Source organism: Mustela nivalis (genome assembly GCF_964662115.1).
Source record: "Mustela nivalis genome assembly, chromosome: 10".
Lineage (NCBI taxonomy): Eukaryota > Metazoa > Chordata > Mammalia > Carnivora > Mustelidae > Mustela > Mustela nivalis.
The window spans coordinates 16,276,097-16,295,994 of record NC_139029.1 but is presented as its reverse complement, the minus strand read 5'-3'; the positions used below and the strand labels follow the sequence as shown (position 1 = coordinate 16,295,994).

The window sequence follows — 19,898 nt, the reverse complement described above, 5'->3', positions numbered from 1 at the left end:
GAGGAAGCAGATTAGATCAAGGCCATCTGGCTGCAGGGCCCCCACACTGAGCCACAAGACCGTGTTTCTGTTGGAGCAGATGAGATGTGGAAGTTCACTGCCAACCCTCCTCTCTGTCTCAAGGGTAGCCATGAAGAGCACCCCAAGGGCAGTGGGGAGACTCCACAGGAGCGGCCCTTAGAGGGCCCCAGAAGACAGTCCCGTGCTCATATACAGAAATCCAATCTCTTAATGCCCTTAGAGGCAATGTCATGCATGCACAGGGGGTACAGTGCCTGTAACTTGCGAATGTAGAAACTGAGCCCAGAAAGAGGGAAGTGACTTATCTAAGGCCACACAACCCCCTGGTGGGGGAGATCCATCTACAATGCAGGTTGCCTGACACCTGGTCCTGTGCTCTTTCTCCATTCCAAAATCCACTCCTCACAAACGACCTCTCCCCTACCTAGATGCCCGCAGTCTCTACCGGTGCTGAACAATTGGTATGGACCAGGGGTTTCATCTGCCTTTATCTCTGGTCCTCCCAACTACCCTGAGAATATTATTATCCAGGGTAGCCATAAGGGCTAGAAATAGAGATAACACATGGTTTACTGATAGTACGTTACAAAACGTGTAGAGTTAACCGTCGGCCCAGACTCTGCCACCCTAGAAGTGATAAAATCCCATTTTACAGCAGACAGAACTGAGGCTGGAGATGTGACCAGATTGCCTCAGGGCCTCGCAGCTAGGAAACAACAGGGTGAGGATTAGTGTGAGGACATTTCTGACTCCAAAGCCGGGGTGTCCTGTCCCCACCCCGAGCAGCTGTCAGGTAAGGGATGAGAGGACCTGCTGCCATGGGGGGTGAGGAGTGCCGGCTGGAGGCGCTGACCCCCAGGGACGAGCGAGGTAACGATTCTTATATTGGCTCAACCAACAGTCCTCAAAGTCAGGCTGCCTGGGTCCAAGTCTCCTTCTGCTACTCCCTCGTGCTGTGCCCTCGGGTAAGCCACTGGGCCTCTCTGAACCTCAATTTCCTCATCTGTAAAATGGGCATGATAATAACATTACCTGCCTCAGTGGGTTGTTGGAGGGTTAAATTAGAAGAGTGTGCAGCGGGGCACCTGGGTGGCTCCGTGGGTTAAAGCCTCTGCCTTCGGCTCAAATCATGAGCCCAGGGTCCTGGGATCGAGTCCCACATGGGACTCTCAGCTCAGCAGGGAGCCTGTTTCTTCTCTCTCTCTGCCTGCCTCTCTGCCCACTTGTGATCTCTGTCTGTCAAATAAATTAAATAAAAATCTTAAAAAAAGAAGAAGAAGAAGAAGAAGAGGAAGAGTGTGTGGCACACACCGAGGGCAGTGGAAATCTGGCCTCTTGTTGCTGGTACCCTGTACGCATGGCATGTGGTTGGGGCGTTCTGTCCTATCTACCATGAACAGTGCTCTCACAGCACTTCTGTGTTCTAGAGCTGGCCGCCGGGGCTCTGCCAAGTGCTAGCTGTGTGGTCTAAAACTTAGAGGGAGGGGCCCCTGGGAGGCTCAGTTGTTAAGCGTCTGCCTTTGGCTCAGGTCATGATCCCAGGGTCCAGGGATGGAGCCCCACATCGCATTGGCCTCCTTTCTTGGCGGGAAGCCTGCCTCTCCCTCTCCCACGTCCCCTGCTTGTGTTTCCTCTCTCACTGTGTCTCTCTCTGTCAAATAAATTTTTAAAAATCTTTTAAAAAATAAAATAAAATAAAATGAAGCTTAGAGGGAGACCAAGGTCAGGCTCATGGAGTTTAAGCCCCGGGTCGCTCACTTACATGGCCTTACACGTCATTTTGTATTCATAATTTCATATAGTTTTCTTAAGGGTGTTTCCCAATATCGTATAGTCTACTAACATCCTGCAGAATGTGGATCCGCCCCTGTGAGTGCATCGTACTTGGTCTCTCCGGTGCCTCAGTTTTCTCATCTGTTAAATGGAAAGAGAGTGATCGCGCTGAGTAGAGGCAGTCATACGTGTAGGCTGCTTAAAAAGGGACTAGCACATAGTCAATGCCCAAGAGCCGTTGGCTTCTCAAGTGAATCTCCAGCTAGTAAATATGCTAAGTGCTAGTGAATGTGCTACATGGTTTCCATTGGTCATGTTCTTTAATTGTGTTTAATCGTCACAGCCACCCTGCCCATTTTATAGGTGAGAAAACAGAGGCTCGGAGAGGCGAGGTCACAGAGCTTGGAAGCCAAGTGGCTCTGATGCCAGAGCCATGCCCCTACCCATTGCCCTATACCTTCCTGCACTTGATCTTAGCCTGAGAAGTGATGCCCTGATACCTCCCTGTTTATGAGGGGGTCCCTGGCAGCTGGACCTGGAAGACTGAGGTCACACTGCAGGCAGGCACTGGCCCCTTGCAGGGAGTCCGTGAGACCTCTGTCGGGGAAGAGCCACCCCCTCCCACCCCAGGCCAGCTGGGCCCCGGGCTCTGCCACACCTAGTACCCTTGTCCCTCCTGCTCTTCTACAGCTTCCTCTTGAGCCCCTGTCACCAGAGGCCCTGGCCCAGGTGGGGCGGGGGCCAACGGGTGACAATGACCGATTTAGAAAGTAAAGTTGCTTCTCAAACAAATAAGAAAGAAGAGGAAAGAAAGAAATGGCCTGCCCGCTTCCTGCCCCACTCTCTCTCCCAGCACCTGGGGCCCAGCTGCGAGCTTTTCACTGCGTGTTTGTTCATCCTGCCTCGAGGAGCTTCTTCTTAAAGCTCCAGGGCCCCCTCCGCTTGGGTGGAGGGATGATCGCTGGAGCCAATGGAAATAAGCAGCCTCCGTGATTGCTGCATTGTCCCTGTCTAGAGGATTGTGTGGGACAACAATACCAATAATCCTAACAATCTGGGTTTCCTGCACTTGGCAGAGGGGGGCTATGGGCTTACTTGGGTGTGGCCATCCTGGCTGTGATTTCTGAGGTGTGAAGGCCTGGGCAGGTTATTATGTCTCTCTGGGCCTCAGTTTCCTCGCCTGCAAAGTGGGGACGGGGAGGGCTGGTGGAGGCAAGCATGAGCACCTAACACGCAGTGCACGGCCGGATGGCAGCTACTTGATGCATCACTAAAGCTGTGGTAGCCCAGGAGCACAATTTTAAGAGCCTTCCCAGACGTGGTGGCAGAGTTCAGTGGAATGGGAGGTGGAATGATAAGATCTGCTAGGTTCTAGCCTCTGTTGTAAGAGCTTTATGTACAATCGCTCATTCCAGCCTTACCGTCCCATGTGGAGTAGACACTGTCATCCCTGTTCACAGATGAGACCGAGACACCAAAAAGTGACCTGGCCAAGGTCACTACCTCCAGCAGGTGCAGAGCCAGGATGAACCCAGCCTGTCCGGGTCCAAAACCAGTGCTCTCAGCTGCATCCTCGGCCCTCGGGGCTGCTCTGGCTGCACGGCGTCTGCTTTGCCCGGTCTCCGCGAACAAACCATTTCCTTCTTGGACTCAGTGCTTGACCTGCAAACCCGTAATACCTGGCTACAAGACATTATACAGTCCTAAGGGAGAGGCATAGTCAAATTAACCGAGCATGCAGAGAAAGACCTCGAGTAAAGGTACTCTTTACAAACACGGCTCTGGAAGCCGTGGCCATCACTCCTGCAGTTATTAGTTTCAGAGCCACAGGCGAGAGCCAGCCGAGAGGATGCTGAGGGCCCTGCCCAGCTCTGAAAATCTAAATCCTGTGGTTGCAGCTGGGGAGTGACTCCAGGAGGCACCTGCTGAGAGGTGGCTCCACCCGTTGGGGCTAAATAAATCCCCAAGGCTGCCACCGTGCAATCTGCCTGTCATCTGCAGTAATTAATGGCAAAGTCACCAACCCTGCTTCTCTGCCTCCCTCCCATCCCCCACGAGCTGTGTGGCTCTGGAGAAATCGCTCAACCTCTCTGAGATAGGAAAAGGACACAACCTTGCAGAGTTTTGATGGATTAGAGATAATGTAGACAAAGTGCTCAGTATAGTGCGGGTGGTGATGAGGACCCGAACTCAGGGCCCAGCTGGGTCCCATTCCTGACTGCACCATTTCCTGTGTGCCTGGGTGGGTCACTTGGACTCTCTGAGCCTGGAAAACGGACAGGCACAGCACCTGGTGTACAGTTGTTTACTTAAAGACTGTGCTTGGCTGTGGCCATATTTTGCACTTTATAAGGATGTCCAGAGACCCTGAAAGATCCTGGGGGTATAATGTTCCCTCCCGCGCTGGATTTCTCTGTTTGCCCCTCTAGAACAAACTCCCCATGGCCCTTCTCCATCCTGTTCTGTTCCCTGGTAGGTGAATTTCATGGGTGACATCAACAGCCTCCTTTGCCCTTTAGCTTCTGGTTGGGAAGCCTGAGGCCAGAGGGTGTGTGATTACTCCCCCAGCCCTTCATCTAAGGACTCTGGTCCCTACAGGGGGTGCCGTGCGTGTCTACCTCTCTGGGCCCAGGTCTGGGTAACTTCTCCCTCTCCATCCTTCGGGCTAGAGGTGGTAACAGCTCCTCTTTGTTGCCAAGCTTAGGATACTGCACCATCCCCCCTGATTGCCTTGAATCCTGACCACCTCTTTGTTAATAGCCTCTTAATTAAACTCTCTGCAAATGACTCCACTCGAGCGCACCATCTGTTTCCTGCCAAGGCCCTGATCACGGTTTTAGCGTGACATGTATCCTGCGGTATTTGTCAAGGACTCCAGGTATGGCAGAATCATAAAAACCCACAGTGCTTTCCCATATATGTATTTATCCATTCGAGCAACTGCTGTGTGTCAGGCTCTGTACAGGGAGCTGGGAGCAGAGATGACCTCAATCTAGCTCCTGACCCCCAGGAGCTCCTGGACTAGCTGGGGAGACAGACACCTTAACAGATGACCACAATATTTGCCAAAAGCCATTTCAGAAGCACATACAAAGCCTGAGGCTCAGCAGGGGAGGGACAGTCATACTGTGGGGAGGCTGGGAAGGCGGAGGGACTTCTCAGTGGCAGCATTAAAAGATCGTTAATAACAGGGGCACCTGGGTGGCTCAGTGGGTTAAGCCACTGCCTTCGGCTCAGGTCATGATCTCAGGGTCCTGGGATCGAGTCCCGTATCGGGCTCTCTGCTCAGCGGGGAGCCTGCTTCCCTCTCTCTCTCTCTGCCTGCCTCTCCGTCTACTTGTGATTTCTCTCTGTCAAATAAATACATAAAATCTTTAAAAAAAAAAAAAAGATCGTTAATAACATTTTATTTAACTGAGTATTTAAAAATATCATCAATGTAAAATTACATCAATTAAAAGTGATATAAAGATTCTTAAGGATTTTTGCATTTTGGGGGCACCTGGGGGGCTCAGTCATTAAGCGTCTGCCTTCCTTTCAGGTCCTGATCCCGGGGTCCTGGGTTCGAGCCCCGCATTGGGCTCCCTGCTCAGCAGGAAGCCTGCTTTCCCTCTCCCATTCCCCCTGCTTGTGTTTCTGCTCTCGCTGTCTTTGTCTCTGTCAAATAAATAAATAAAATCTTTTTTTTTTTTTTTTAAGTGGGGGTTGCATTTTTTCTAGGTCTTCAAAATCCAATAATGATTTTACACCTGTGCCACATCTCGGTTGAGCCGGACCCTGTTTCCGGTGTTGAGCCGGACCCCGTTTCCGGTGCTCAGCAACCACACTGGTCTTGGACGGCATCTCATGGAGCAGAGTGGATCAGGGTCTGCGGAGCCTCACAACAGATCTGCCAGCTGGATGGTGCTGTTTCTCCCATTTTAAGATGAGGAAGCAGACTCAGAGGGACTCAGAGAGGGGTCACACTCCCTGATGGGATGTGACTTGAACCTACATCTCTGGTGGTTCCAAGGCCTGTTTCCTGCTGCTCTGTTCTGCCTCTGGGCCAATCCCCGCTCCCCAGAGTGAAGTAGCTGACAAGGGCTGAGAAGACAAAACTTCAGCTGACGTCCTCTGACCCCAAATCCTGTAATGTTTCTACGTCAGTTGATTCTATGGGACAGATTGGGGGAAGGTAACGGGCCTCCAAACTGGCCTCTGACCTCTGTTCATCTAGTATCCCTGAGGATATGGCGGCTGAAGAGAACCAGGGACTCCTCGTAAGTTGTACAATTCTCTTTTGGAGGGAGCTGTGATTGGGTGGAAGGCCTGGGCTGTGCCAGAGGGGAGGTCTGCAGTGGTAATGGGCTAGGTACGCTGGACAGCAGCCAGCAGATCACCTCAGCATCTTGGCCTCCACAGCCCAGCGGAAACACTGGATTGTCCGGAAACACCCACTCCCGAGCCTAGTGGGGTACTTGGAGTTCACAGTGAATTGGTCACGGTCATTTTCACCCTCATACAGGGAAATTTAGATGGGATGATAAGGGTGAGGCCTCCTGATGGGCAGCTTACCCAGGCTCCCATGTGCAGAGACCTGAGAGGATTCTTAGACCCACATCCAGGATTCAGAGGAGAAACCAGAACCGTGGAATAAAGGCTGGGAGCAAGGGTGAGGGGGTGTCCCTGGCAAGTCCAGAGTGTGTGTCCGGTGGCTCCAGAGTGTGTGCAGTATTAAAAATCATGATTAATAGCTGAGCATACACCCACCTGTTCACGGCCATCCACTGTCCATCTGCCTATGGAATCATCCCGCCATCCAAACGGCCATCCACACCCCGTCCACCTGTCCACTCCTCCAGCATCCCTCTCTCGATGCCTTCATTCTTCCCTTCAGCCGTTCACTCATCTCCCCCGATCCTGTCCTCCACCCGGTCCGGGCTGGATGCTGAGTGTACAGCAATGAGGAACGCTCCGATCTTCCTTCAAACCCAGTGAGGGAGACGGACACTTTGTCTAAACGGGGGAGGTCACTGTGGTGATGGAGGGTTCTAGGAGGGGCAGTGGGAGCTCTGAGGAGGAGCTGCCCAGGTGTCCCTGAGAGTGACAGGGAAGGATTCCTGAGGAAGGAACACCCAACCTGGTCTCGAAAGAAGAACAGAGGCTTGTGAAACCAGAAGAAGACAGCCTGGTGGATGAGTTGGGCAAGTGATGCTGGCTGGCCAGGGACACGACAGAAGCTGGTGGGAGGAAATAAAGGAAGACTGGCCCCCTGCCGGGATCTCACCCCAGGGTTTCCAGAGTGGCTGAAAAATGACTTCTGACAACTCAGAAGTCTGTGCCAGCCTTCCCCGGCCATGCCTTCACGTAGCACAGCATGAGATTTCAGACCTGGAAGACCTAGAGAGCATCGGCGTTAGTCCTGCTGCTGTAAGTCAGGGAAACTGAGGCCTCGAGAGGAGAAAGGACATGCCAAGTCATGGAGTCGGGAGTGAGGGTGCGAGCTCCCATGCCCATGTTCTTTCGGCTAGAGTCTAGGCTCCCCTCCCCCATACTCAGGATCACCGGGGACCAAACATTTGCAACCCCTCAATGCCAGACACGGTGCTGTGCCTGGAGAAGGGGACCTTCCCCGTGGCCCCTGCACTCCCGCCCTGTCCCCACAAACAGAGTGGTAGAGCTTATTCATGCTCTAGCCATTGTCCCATGTAATTTCCACAACAGTCTCAGAGGACTGGCATTACTACTCCCTTTTACAGAAAAGGAGGCTCAGAGAGGGAAGGGGTTTTGCCCAGAGTCACACAGCCCGAACGCGGTAGAGCCAGAATCATGTCTCCCCATCCTGTACCTGGCCCCAGACATCAGGCAACACCCCATATAGCCTTGAATGTCCTGGCCCCAGACTGGTGTTGAGCCTTGGAAGTCAGGGGCTGTGGACAGTTCAGCAAGGACAGGACATGGGGTAAGGATCCCAAAAAGGAACCCCCAGAGATTGTTTTCACCTGGAACCTGCTCTACCCCACCCAGCAATGGAAAATGTGTGTCAGAGGAAGCTGCTGGTTGGGGATGGGGTAGGTGTGCGTGGGTGACAGCATTTGGAGGGGCGCCACAGCAGGGGGGTGTGGGCAGGATGTGCTGGGGCTGGGGGCAAGGTCAGGGTGCAGGAGCAGGGTGCAGTTTCTGCCCCCTGCCTGCTGCCTTTTTCTCTCTGGTTTTCACTTTCTTTCTCGTGCTCTCAGAACTAAGAGTACAACTTTCACTTCCAGGCGGATGGGCAGACTGTACTGTGAAAGCTATCCCCACGCTCTGCCTTCCAGATCTCCTTGGTTAATTCTTGGCTCAATAGTTCGGTCAACACGCATTTATTGAGCACCTGCTGTGTGCTCAGATGCATGGATACAGCATGGCCCCTTCCTGGAGAAGTGCATAATCCAGTGGAGACAGAAATATGACAAGACAGGTACAACACCTGGGTGACACAATCCCTTGGGGGGGGGGGTGGGCCTAGTGGGCAGAAAGACCTTCTGCCAGACAGCACACCAAGCATAAGGGAGGTCATAGTAACTGCTCTTCCATGTGCCAGATTAAAAGGCTAAGCCCTTTAAAGGCTTTTATATCTTTCCATCCTCAACTCTCAGATAGGAGCTTCTAGTATTCCCATTTTACAAGTGAGAAAGTTGAGGTATTAGAATAAAAACTTACCCAAGGTTTCACTGCTAGATGCTAGGAAATGGGGGAGCCAGGATTCAAAACCAGGCAGTCTGCTCTTCAATGCCCTACCAAAGAGAGGGAAGAGGGAACAGGTGTTGGGGGCAAAAAGAGGGAGGTCCCCCTAGGAGGTGATGTATTGGCGTTGATAGTGGAGGGCAAAGTGCTGAGAGGAGAGGCTGGGGAACATTCAGGGTCCAGGGAAGGAGTGCCTCCAAGCATCGCCTGCGCACTGGGGAGCTGGGGACCAGTTTTGAACAAAGGAGTGACATGGGCGTGTCTGTTCTAAAAAGGGACCCCTTTTAAAGTGGTGACCAGAGCAGGCAATGGATAAAAGTTAAATGTGATTGATTTCAATGTGTTATTAGTTTCCTGATGCTACTATAACAAGGTACCACAAACCTTTGGTTAAGGAAACAGATTTATTCTCTCTCTGTTCTGGAGGCTAGAGAATTAAAAACAAGCTGTCATCAGGTCGTGTTGTCCAAGACTCTACCCGATCCTTGGCATTTCTTGGTTTTTAGCTGCATCACTCCCGTCTCTGCCTCTCTCAGCAATGGTGTTTCCCTTGTGCTGCTCTCTCTTCTTAGGATACCAGTCCTACTGGGCTAAGGGACAACCCCACTCCATATGACCTCATCTTAATTAATTATATCTGCAGCGATTTTAGTCCGAAATAAGGTCCCATTCTGAAATTCTGGGAGTCAGGACTTCAACATAATTTTTGGTGGGGGGGGACATAATTCAACCCATAACAGATGTCATTTAAGTGCTTGTCATATAGATAAATGTCAAATCTGAAAAAGAAAAATCTTAGGTACATCTCACATCACAGCTTGAGATTCAAGTGACCTGGCCTCACCATATTTGTCTCTCACACTAGTACTTTGCCCTAGTGAGCACTAAATAAATGTTTGAGAAATACTTTCCTTGTGGTCCCCTAAGGCTCTCAGGTCTGTCCTGAAGAAGTTAGAGAAATAAACTAAAAGTCCCCAGAGAACAAAGTCAAGCTGCCGTCTGTCCCAGATTCCTGGCAGGCAGCTGTTCCCCTGACCCGGGCACCCTCCTCCCCACTGCCTGGGCACCAGCTTGGGGAAGTAGCCAGTCCTGAGGAGGATGGAGAGGACAGAACTCAGCTCCTTTCCTCTCCTAATTAAGCAACCCCACTGTGCTCAGCCCTCTCCCTTGCTTCCCTCTCCAGACAGGCTCAGACTGTTCCATTCAGACAAATGGCCGTGCATCGTGCTTGCTTCCCTGACCTGGTTCAGGCCTTCCCCTTACCACTGGGACAATTGCTCCAGTCTTTGAACTGATTTCTTTGCTGCCAGCGCCAATAGGGTCTTCCTAAACATGAATCAGGTGATTTCTCTCATTGCTCTAAAACCTTCGATGGCTCTCTATTGCTCTCAGAATAAAGTCCAGATTCCCTAGCTTTCCATTTCTGGCCTTGGGCCTGTCGGTCCCCAGGTAGCTACCCAGACTTGTTCTTCATTATTTCCCTACATGTGCACCATCCTACAGGCAGGGAAGGCTCCATAATTTCCATTTAAAAGAGACTGTGGGGTGCATTCGGGTTAGCAGGGGACACTTTGGGGACTTGTCTCCAAGTTGTCTTTGTAAGCAGGGACACCTGTGCATGGCAGTGCTCTCCTGTTATCTGTATCCTTGGTGTATGCTGTCGCCTCCACATGGGATGATCTCCCCACATCCCAATTTTTCAACATGGAAGTCAAAGGACATCTTCACTCTGATCATATAACAGAAGGACCTCTCCCTGATCTGCATACAGAGTACTTTGGTTGAATTTCCTAATGAAGTTTATTCTAGCCCCCACTTGTGCTGCCTCTGTTCCCTTCAAGCTAGGTGCTAGCCCCAGGCCTGTGGCTGAAGGGCAGGAAGGGCAGGTGAGAAAAGTGCCAGAATGGACACCTGGTTGCTACTCTACCCTGGCAGGGTCTTGCTGCATGACCGTGGGCAAGGGGGAGACATCCAAGCAAGGTGACAGCATGAGCTAAGTTTCTGGCCAGACCTTGGTTTTACGGACAGGAGCTTTGGGGGAGGGGGGTCCTTTATTTTGTATTAATTTACATATTAATTTGCATATATTTGCATAACTGTTCTAAGAGGCACTGACTACATTTCATTCATAGAAAGAGTGGGTGTCATCTAATGGATGTCCAGGGGTGGAAAAAACCACTGGCTCCTGGTTCCATCCAAATCTTAGCAGCCAGAGGTCTTTAGTAATTGGCCCTCCCTCCTCCTCCCTTTACAGAGGAGTAACTGAGGCTCAGAAAGGGTATGTGAGGAGGCCAGTGTCACACAGCAAGTGAAGAGAGCGCCGGGCTTCCTCCAGGCTTCCCACCATCCGCCAGGAGATTGCACTACGCACCTGGCTTCTCTCTCTACGCAGGGTCGAGGGTTCAAGGCGAGACTCGGTTTTCTCTGTAGGCCCTTCTCTACGGCCCAGAGTAACAAAGCCTGTCGGCTTGGCAGCCTCTGTAACCACCACAGGAAACCAAATTGTAGTAGAAAGTCAGATGCGAGTGGAAAATCCTCTCAGAAATGTGAGATCGTTGCTTTCACCTGTCCTAAAAATAACCCGGTTTATTAGAGATTGATAGATGACGAGGTAACCCGCAGTTACTCCCCTGACGCTGGGGAGAGGAGACCGTGCTGTCTGTTGAACAAAAGGGGAGTTGGGAGGCACCGCAGGGCTTGGTAACTGGCTGGACCCAACCCAGGGTTCACGGAAAATTAGCAGGGGGGTGGACAGGTGTTCCTCGGGCCCGTGGGAACAGCAGGAACAAGACAGTGGCCACTGCCTTCGAGGATTCTAGTCTGAGGAGTGGGAAGACAGATAACTGAGAAATTGCCCACTGGGAGGAGGGCTCCAAAGGAAACAATAAATTCCGGGATGAAGAGGAGTGGGGGTGGCCAAGGAGGCTTCTAGAAGGAGGGGGCACCTGAGCCGGGACTGGACAGTGAGGAGGTTTGTGGGGGAGGGCATCTCTAGGAGAGAGACCAGCCAGTACCAAGGCCTGGAGCTCCTTCCTGGTCCTTCTGTGGTTCATGAAGTCTGATCAGGGAGCTCCACAGGACCAGAGACCACCTCTGCTTTGTTTCATAGTCTTAGTCCCTACAAGGTGCCTGGCACAGAGTAGATGCTCATCAAAAATGCGGTGGATGGATGAAGAAGGCTCACGGACGTGGCGGGAGCTTCGTAAATATTGAAGGAATTCTTGACTCCTGTCCTCTTATACCCATAGCCAGTCAGTCAATGATTCCTACAGATTTGCCTTTCTTTTTTTCTTTTCTTTCTTTCTTTCTTTCTTTTTTTTTTTTTTTTTAAGATTTTATTTATTTGTTTGTCAGAGAGAGAGATCACAAGTAGGCAGAGAGGCAGGCAGAGAGAGGAAGAAGCAGGCTCCCTGCCAAGCAAAGAACCCAATGCGGGGCTTGATCCCAGGAACCTGAGACCACAACCTGAGCTGAAGGCAGAGGCTTAACCCACTGAACCCCCCAGGCGCCCCCAGATTTGCCTTTCTCGGCATTTCTCAAGCCAGTGCCCTCCTCCATCCCTACCACCTCTGCCCTAGTCCAGACCTCTCAGCATTAGCTATGCTCACTGCGAGCTGTGAATACCCACTCTGTGCCAGGCCCCATGCTAGGCCCGTTATCAGTAGTATTGCCACTTAGCCTTTAAAACAACCCCCGGTGGTGCCCTCATTAAGCAGCTCAGTGGTTAAGCCTCTGCCTTGGGCTCAGGTCATAATCCCAGAGTCCTGGGATGGAGCCCCACTTTGGGCTCCCTGCTCGGCGGGGGGCCTGCTTCTCCCTCTCCCACTCCTCTTGCTTGCATTCGCTGTCTTGCTGAGTCTCTCTCTGTCAAATAAATAAATAAAATCTTTTTTAAAAACAATAAAAAATAAAACAACCCCGAGGGACAGGAAACCTTTCCTCCCTTTTACCACTCCGTCTCCTATGTGATCTCCCTGTCTTCTTGCCTCACCCTCCCAGTCCCTCCTCCATAGTCCAACCAGGATCGTTGGCAAAACTCAAAATCAGATCTGTCCCTGCACGGCTTACAACTTTCTCATTGTCCCCAGGTTCGTGACCTGGCTCAAAGGACCTGAGTTCCATAGCTCGGCCTCATGGGCCACCGAGGCTTGTCTGGCTCTTCCTTAGCAACCCTTGGATCCCCCAGGCCGCTTCTCAGCTCGACGCCTTTGCTCAGGCCTGTGCCCTGTACCAGGAGGGCCCTTCCTGCTGCTGCTTCACCACCTAAGGCTCAGCTCTTTCCATCTCTCTGGACTCCACCCAGGTTGGAGGTCCCCTAGGCCACCCCCTCCCCACTCGGTGTTGACTTTATCAGCACCTGTAGTCATAACAGCTCTATTTTATATGATCATTTGTCTTTTAATTAAAGTATAGGATTATTTCCGACTCATTAGGTCGTGTGGTTCCTTAGTCACTACAGAATAAGAAACCCCCGCAGCATTTCCTGGTCATCTGGAGTGACAGCAGTGGTCAGGGATTCTGCTCTTTCCTGGGTTAGCTTTGATCTGAAATGACTCACACGGTCCAGAGACCACGTGTATGTGAGTAGAATGGCGCTGAGGGGTCTTGGTCCCTTACAGACACTTACAGACTCCAGGAGGAGAAAAAGGTCAATAAACCCAGTAGTTCATTCTCACCCAATGCCTTCTGATCCTGGTCCTCCCTCTCTCTGGGGTTCAGGGGGTTCCTGGAGTTTTCTTGCTTCCACCCAGGCAGAGGGGGATGGTGTCCAGCTGAGGGTTCTCCGTCTGCCAGGCAGGAGTCTGAGCCTGTATGGCCAGCCCCTCCGACAGCGTGGTCTGGGCCAACTGGTGCCCTTGCTGTCGGCTCTGGGCCTCGGACTGGGAACCCACCGCAACGGAGGTTCCACATCTCGCTGTCAGGAAGGACCACGTGGCCGCCACTCTTCCTTGCGAAGCTCTGGCCCCTCAGGCTTCAGGACCTGCTCCAATTTCATGCAAATGACCGCTTTGGCCGGACCCACAGGTGCTTGATTCCACACTGTCCCAGGAGAGACACAGGCACAGCCAGCCAAGGAGCACTAGTGCCCTGCCAGGTGTCCGCGCAGCATCAGCTTCCTCCAGGCTTGGCTACCTCTGCTCCAGCTCAGGGACCAGACTCCTGTTGTTCCGGGCGAAATGAAGACCCTATAATAATGGTAATTTTGATTTACTAAGGCATATTCTATAGCACGTACTATACTGAGTGCTTTACAAGTATCAAATAATTTAATTCTGATAACAGTCTTACGAGGTGAGTAATTATTGGCCCCCATTTTATATATTTAGGAAATGGAGGCACAGAGAGGTCAAGTGACTTGCCTATAGCCACACAGCCAGTAAATGACAGAACTGGAACAGAGACCTAGCAGGCTGGTTCCAGGGCCACTTGGCTGGTACACTCAGACACTTCAGCGGGTCGCGTGACGCACGTCTGTCTGCTTGTCTGTCTCCATTGACATTGAGAACTGAGTCTTGTTGCTCCTTTCTCCACCTCTGTGGCACAGCAGCGGGCACCCGGTTGGTGCCCTCATTCAAGCCGCCCTTGACAGGAGCCAGTTTGTAACCCCCTGCTTTGGGTAAGAGAGCGCAGGAGAGAAAATGTGTTTCGTATTATGGCATTTTGCAACCATCTGTCCTACAAGATCACATTCATGGTCACAACACTGCGGGGCATGGGTTATTAGACCCCACCTGTCCAATGAGGAACCTGAGGCCCAAGGAGGCTAAGAAATTTGTCTAAGTCACCCGGTGAAGAGTTGGCAGAGATGGAACCTCATCTCAGGTCTCCTGATTCCAAGTCCAGTGCTCACTCTACGTGTCAGAAATGGGGCCTGGGAAGATATTGCTGAACCCAAACCCAGTCCAAGGGGCATGAGGGGCCTGCCAAGTCAGGGGTCATTAACCTTTTCCTCTCCCATCTGGGGGAAGCTTCTGGGGATAGAGGCTTGCTTCCCTTCCTCTCAGCCCTCAGGGCCTAACACCTCTTCAGGGCAGGAAACTCTTCCTTGTCACAAAGCGATAGCCCTCCCTTCCCCATTCTCCTCCTCCCCCCAGGCCGCTCCCCTCCCCATCCCCCTCCCCCTCCCCCTCGAGGGTCTTGGTAAAAGCATCCGCTTGTCAGTGTAAATCTACAGGGTTCAGACCAGCAGCTGGAGATGGATGGGCAGGAAGCAGTAACAATGGATGAAAGACCCTCTGTGCCCAGGTGGGTGGGGGAGGGAGAGGCAGGAAACAGAAGCCTCTCTCCTACCGAGGCCTGGAGCTGCGGGCTGGCGGGAGGCCTGGGATGCAAGGACCTGCGGGGGGTTATTTGGATTCCCTGAGGACCCAAGCTGGGAGCCCTTCGCAAACATCAGACCAGCTCATCTCCGTGGGGTGCCCGGTCCAGGATGTGTGACAAGAATGTCGCTTTCAAGCGTCTCTGTTGGTCCCTAGGGCCTAGCACAGGGCTGGCTACCCAGTGGGGGCTTGTCTGTGGAAGGAAGAAATCAATCTGGCACTACTAATAACTAAAGAATTGCAGTTTTTTAAAAAGGGATCTTTACATCCAACACGGGGCTCAAACTTACACCCCCCCCCACCGAGAGAAGCTTTTCCAACAGAGCCAACCAGGCGCCCCTGATTTTCTTTTTTAAAAATTTAAGAACACCCACGGTGATCCCTTTTCCCTTTACAATTTTTGCACATGCTGTTCGTTCTGCCTGTCATGCCATTCCCTCTGCTTTTTGCAAGGTCAGCACCTTCTCATCCTCTGGTTGGCAGCCCCCAAAGTTCCCCCATGAAGCTCTGGGGCCTGCTTTGACCTCCATCCCCTGCTAGGGTAATCCCCATTCCCTCGCCCCTCTAACCCAGCACCCTGTGGTCTTCCTTGGTGGCACTTACAGAATAAAACATCTTCTCACTTACTACACATCCTTATTTTTGTGTTCCCTGTCTCTCCCACCGGAATGCGAGCTCCAAAAGCAGGTCTTGTTGTGTCCCCAAGGGGCAGGTGCTTGGAAGATGTTCTATAAGTTGTTAAGCAGATCCAGAGGGGAACAACTGAGTCCTGTAATGATGTCATTCACACCCTATGCTCTGCATTCTGCTTCCTCGAAGAGAACAGAAGGAACCTTGCTCCTGCGCTGAGGACCGTAAAGCCCCAGTCCATACTGAGGGACTAGCTCCCAGGTCAATAATCGTGGTGATCGCAGATCACGATAGGACTTTGCTTCCCCCACAATCATGTGTGAGGTTCATCAGAATCTAGGTGTGCACAGTAGGGGGAGGCCGCGTATGGGAATGTCCACTGTTTGTCCAGCACACTGCAGTGGACACTGGGGTGGACAGGGCTGGGTCCATCAAATGTACCCATTTCTAAGATGGGACAACCGAGGTCCAGAAATGCCAAGGTGTCTCTCTCTCTCTCTCTCTCTCTCTCTCACACACACACACACACACACACATCAGTCCAGAGTTTTACCAGCAGAGAGTTCAATAGACCTGCGGATTCACTGAGCCGAAGACAGGCATTCAGATATTTATTGAGCACCTACTAAGTGCTCTGGGCTGGGAGCTGGGCTGTAGCAACAACTAAAGGCTCAGAGACTCAAAGCATTTATATAAAAGGCCCAGCCAACCTGACACGGAGTCGCTTCATTGACCTTGAAAGCAAGTCCCTATGTGGCCAGATATGAGAGCAGGGCATGAGTCGGGGAAAGGAGTCCCCAAGTGCCGGGAGGCAAGGGAGGGAGAGCTGATCTGGGGCTGGACCCAGAGCAATAGTGACCTAAGAAGCCAGCTTAGCTGGGGGTAGCAACCACTCATGTGCCTGCTATTGTGTTGGATTGGTGCCCTTCTAGTGGAGTGCTTTGTGCCCTCTCAACAGTGTGGGACCCAGTCAGCAGAGAAGACCACTCCTTCACCCAGGAAACTCCCACTGAGCACCTGCTGTACGCCACAGCCCAGGCCGCACCCTGGAGTCACAGTCCCATCTCTCAGAGGCCTCAGAACTGGTAGGGGCACACAGACGAGCCAACAGACCTTCAGACACCTGAGATCAGGTCCCTCCCGAGGCAGCACAGAGCAGCAAGGAAATCCTCCCGCAATGCCTCCCAACTCCCACTTCTGGGACCATGAAGAACATCGCCAGGCCAGGCAGACCTGTATCCAGCCTCAGCCCCTCCTCCACGTCAACCTGTGACCCTAAGCAAGGGACTTAACATCCCTGAACCTCAGTTTCCCCATCTGCAAAATGGGGAGAGTAGTAATAGGACCTACTTATACAGCACTGTGGGAATTTGAGGAAACAAGTTGCCCAAGCTCTTGGCATACAGAAACAGTGAGCACTCGGGTGGCCAGGGGCCCGCTATGGCCTCCAGGGACCACCATTGAGTCCCACAGGCTTCCATCTTGGATGGAGTCAGTCCGTCATGTAACGGGGGGTCCCGGTTCTGGGCTCGGCCGGGGGCCTGGCAGGGGTGAGACCCAGCTCCGGCCCAGGAGCAGCTCGCCACCCAGGGAGGAGCCGATATAGCAATATACTTGTAACAAAACGTGGCCAGTGTTATTCTAGATCTCGCTCTGGTTCACAGTTCTGTGAGGGGGCCTTGCTGCCCCCTCCTGATGGTCCTTCGCAAGGCACACGTTATCTCGATTCCACAGGTGAGCAAACTGGAGCTCAGAGAGGCGAATCTACCTGCCAAGGTTCATAGGAACACTGTCTTCAGAACCTGTGCTCTGTCTTCACAAAAGCAAATCTGGGGCACAGGTTGGCTCATTAAGCTTGCGCCCGTGCCACACGCCAAGTCTGGACCTGGGTGTACTGGCATGGAGCTAAACAGGGCAGGGTCCCTGTCCCCACTGCCAGCCAGGGGACACGTAGATTTGGGGCCTGCTGGGGCTCTGTAACACCGATGAGGGGCCTTTTGGCACTGATCTAGGCTCCCCCTCGCCGGCCCCCACTTTAAAGGGCCGGGAGGGCTGCCGGGAAATGCCCAGGGAGGGAGGCTGTGACAGTGTGACAGCTTCAGGCCCCCAGGGCCACCATGTCCGCCCAGCCTGGCTCTGACTCACCACCCACACCTGGCGCTGGCCTCAGGCAGCCACGTTGCTGGAAATAGACTGGGGGTTGGGGGGGAGCAGGAGCAGGGGAGGGGAGGGAGGAGGGCGGGCAGGGAGGTGGCACCTGCATGCGTGGCTGCCATTCCCACCCTCCCCACCGGGAAGCAGAGAGATGTCATCCACCAGAGCCCATTGGAAATAAGCCAGGCTCGGGAACACTCCTGGAGGCTGAAGACCCCCGCCTACCTGGGAGGCTGCTCCGAAGCAGTGAGGGTTATAATAAAAATAGTGGCGATGCCTCATTTCCCACTGAGAGTCTCGGGGGCTCTCGAGCACTTGTGTGCCAGGCTGGCCTCCGTAAGTGCTTTGCATGTATTGGTGATCTCACTGAACTCCCACAGCGACCCAGGAGGTTGTACGTGATGAAGCCTGTTCCACCGATGAGGAACTTGAGGTTCAGGGAACCACGGTAAGTTGCCTCAGACAACACAGCCCCTGCATTAGGCATAGGCATTGTGAAGTCACCTCAAGCTGCCCCTCCCCCCTCCAGCTCAAATGGCTCATTCTAGGTCACATGTGCCAGCTCTGTTCCCATCTGTCCTGCCGCATCCCTTTCCCTCTTGACCAAGGTAAAGCCTCCCTGCTTCCTGCTCTGGGAAGCAGAAATCACATGATCATCCTTCTGTTTTCCTCCCTACCTATCTTAACCTTGCTCAGCTTTCGTCCCATATCTGATCATGCTGTCTCCCTGTCTAAAACCTGCAGTGGCTCCCAATTGACCTCAAGATAAAATATATTCCAGAGCCTCCATACCCTGAGCCCTTCCCACTTCTCCAGCTTCATTGCTCACCAAGTCTTTGCTTGGGCAAGTCAGGACACTTCCCAAGGCCTGCTCTCCTGGTGGGCACGCTAACACGGCTGCGCCATGAGGGGGATGAAGGGACTGGTGCGTGTCAAGTACCTAGCGGGGACCTTAGTGCATAGTAGGTGTTCAGTAGACCTTCTCTGCTACCGGCTCTGAGCCAGAAGCTGGGGGGTGCGTGCTCTCAGCCAGGCTGGGCTCAAGGGCTTTAGGATGGTCTAGCCCAAGGACTGACTGTCCATGCTACTGGAATTCATCATATTAGGAAATTTTGAAAGACTGCAGGGCAGCAGGAGTTGGAACTAGGGAAGGCGAAAAAGGCAAAGGACCTGTTGGTAAATGTGAAGGGGTACAAACATTGGGCTGACAATTCTTTTAAAAATTCAATGACCACATGATCTAGCAGTTCCACTTCTGGATGCATGCCTAAAAGAATGGAAAGCAGTGGGTAGGAGAAGAATCAATGAAACAAGATGGGATTGGGAGGGAGACAAACCATAAGTGACTCTTAATCTTACAAAACAAACTGAGGGTTGCTGGGGGGAGGGGGGAGTTGGGAGAGGGGGGTGGGGTTATGGACATTGGGGAGGGTATGTGCTTTGGTGAGTGCTGTGAAGTGTGTAAACCTGGCGATTCACAGACCTGTACCCCTGGGGATAAAAATATATGTTTATTAAAAAATAAAAAATTAAAAAAAAAAAAAAAGAATGGAAAGCAGGGTCCCGAAGAGAGATTTTTTAACCAGTGTTTATAGCAGCCTTATAATAATAGCCAAATAAACAATAAATAATAAATAAATAGGTGAAACATGGAAGCAACCCCAACGTCCATCAACGGGGGAATGGATAGACCAAAGGTGATCTATACGTACATTATACAAACTATAATTCAGCCTTAACGAGGAGAGAAATTCTGACACGCTACAACATGGATGAACCTTGAGGATATAACACAGAGTGAAAAAAATCAGTCACAGAAAGGCAAATACTGCGTGATCCCAGTTATTTATTTTAAAGATTTTACTTTTAAGTCATCTCTCTACCCAACTTGGGGCTCGAACACACATCCTCGAGGTCAAGAGTTGCACGATCCGCTGACAGAGCCGGGCAGGTGTGCCAGTGCGATCCCGCGTACAAGGTGTACTTAGGGTGGTCCGATCCAGAGGGCTAAAAGTTCGAATGGAGGGGTGTTGGGTGTAGAGATGACTTAAAAATAGTATCTTTAGGGCATCTGGGTGGCTCACTTGGTTAAGCGACTGCCTGCAGCTCAGGTCATGATTCCAGCGTCCTGGGATCGAGTCCTGTATCGGGATCCCAGCTCCACTGGGGAGTCTGCTTCTCCCTCTGACTTTCTCCCCTCTCATGCTCTCTCTCACTCTCTCTCTCTCTCTCAAATAAATAAATAAAATCTTAAATAAATAATATCTTTAAAAAAGAGAGAGAGAGAGAGAAAGG

The 19,898-nt window shown here is 52.1% G+C and overlaps 1 long non-coding RNA gene across 5 annotated transcripts; it reads right to left on the bottom strand.

Moving 5' to 3' along the window:
- Positions 1-12,879: 12,879 nt before the first annotated feature.
- Positions 12,880-18,097, bottom strand: LOC309841554. Of its 5 annotated transcripts, none has more exons than XR_014299187.1 (3): positions 17,829-18,097; positions 13,860-14,110; positions 12,880-13,685 (listed from the first exon to the last, which is right to left on the bottom strand). It is a non-coding gene; the product is annotated as an uncharacterized lncRNA (long non-coding RNA). The 5 variants fall into 5 exon arrangements; XR_014299188.1 differs by having other exon boundaries at positions 13,903-14,110; XR_014299189.1 differs by having other exon boundaries at positions 13,860-14,107.
- Positions 18,098-19,898: the final 1,801 nt, after the last annotated feature.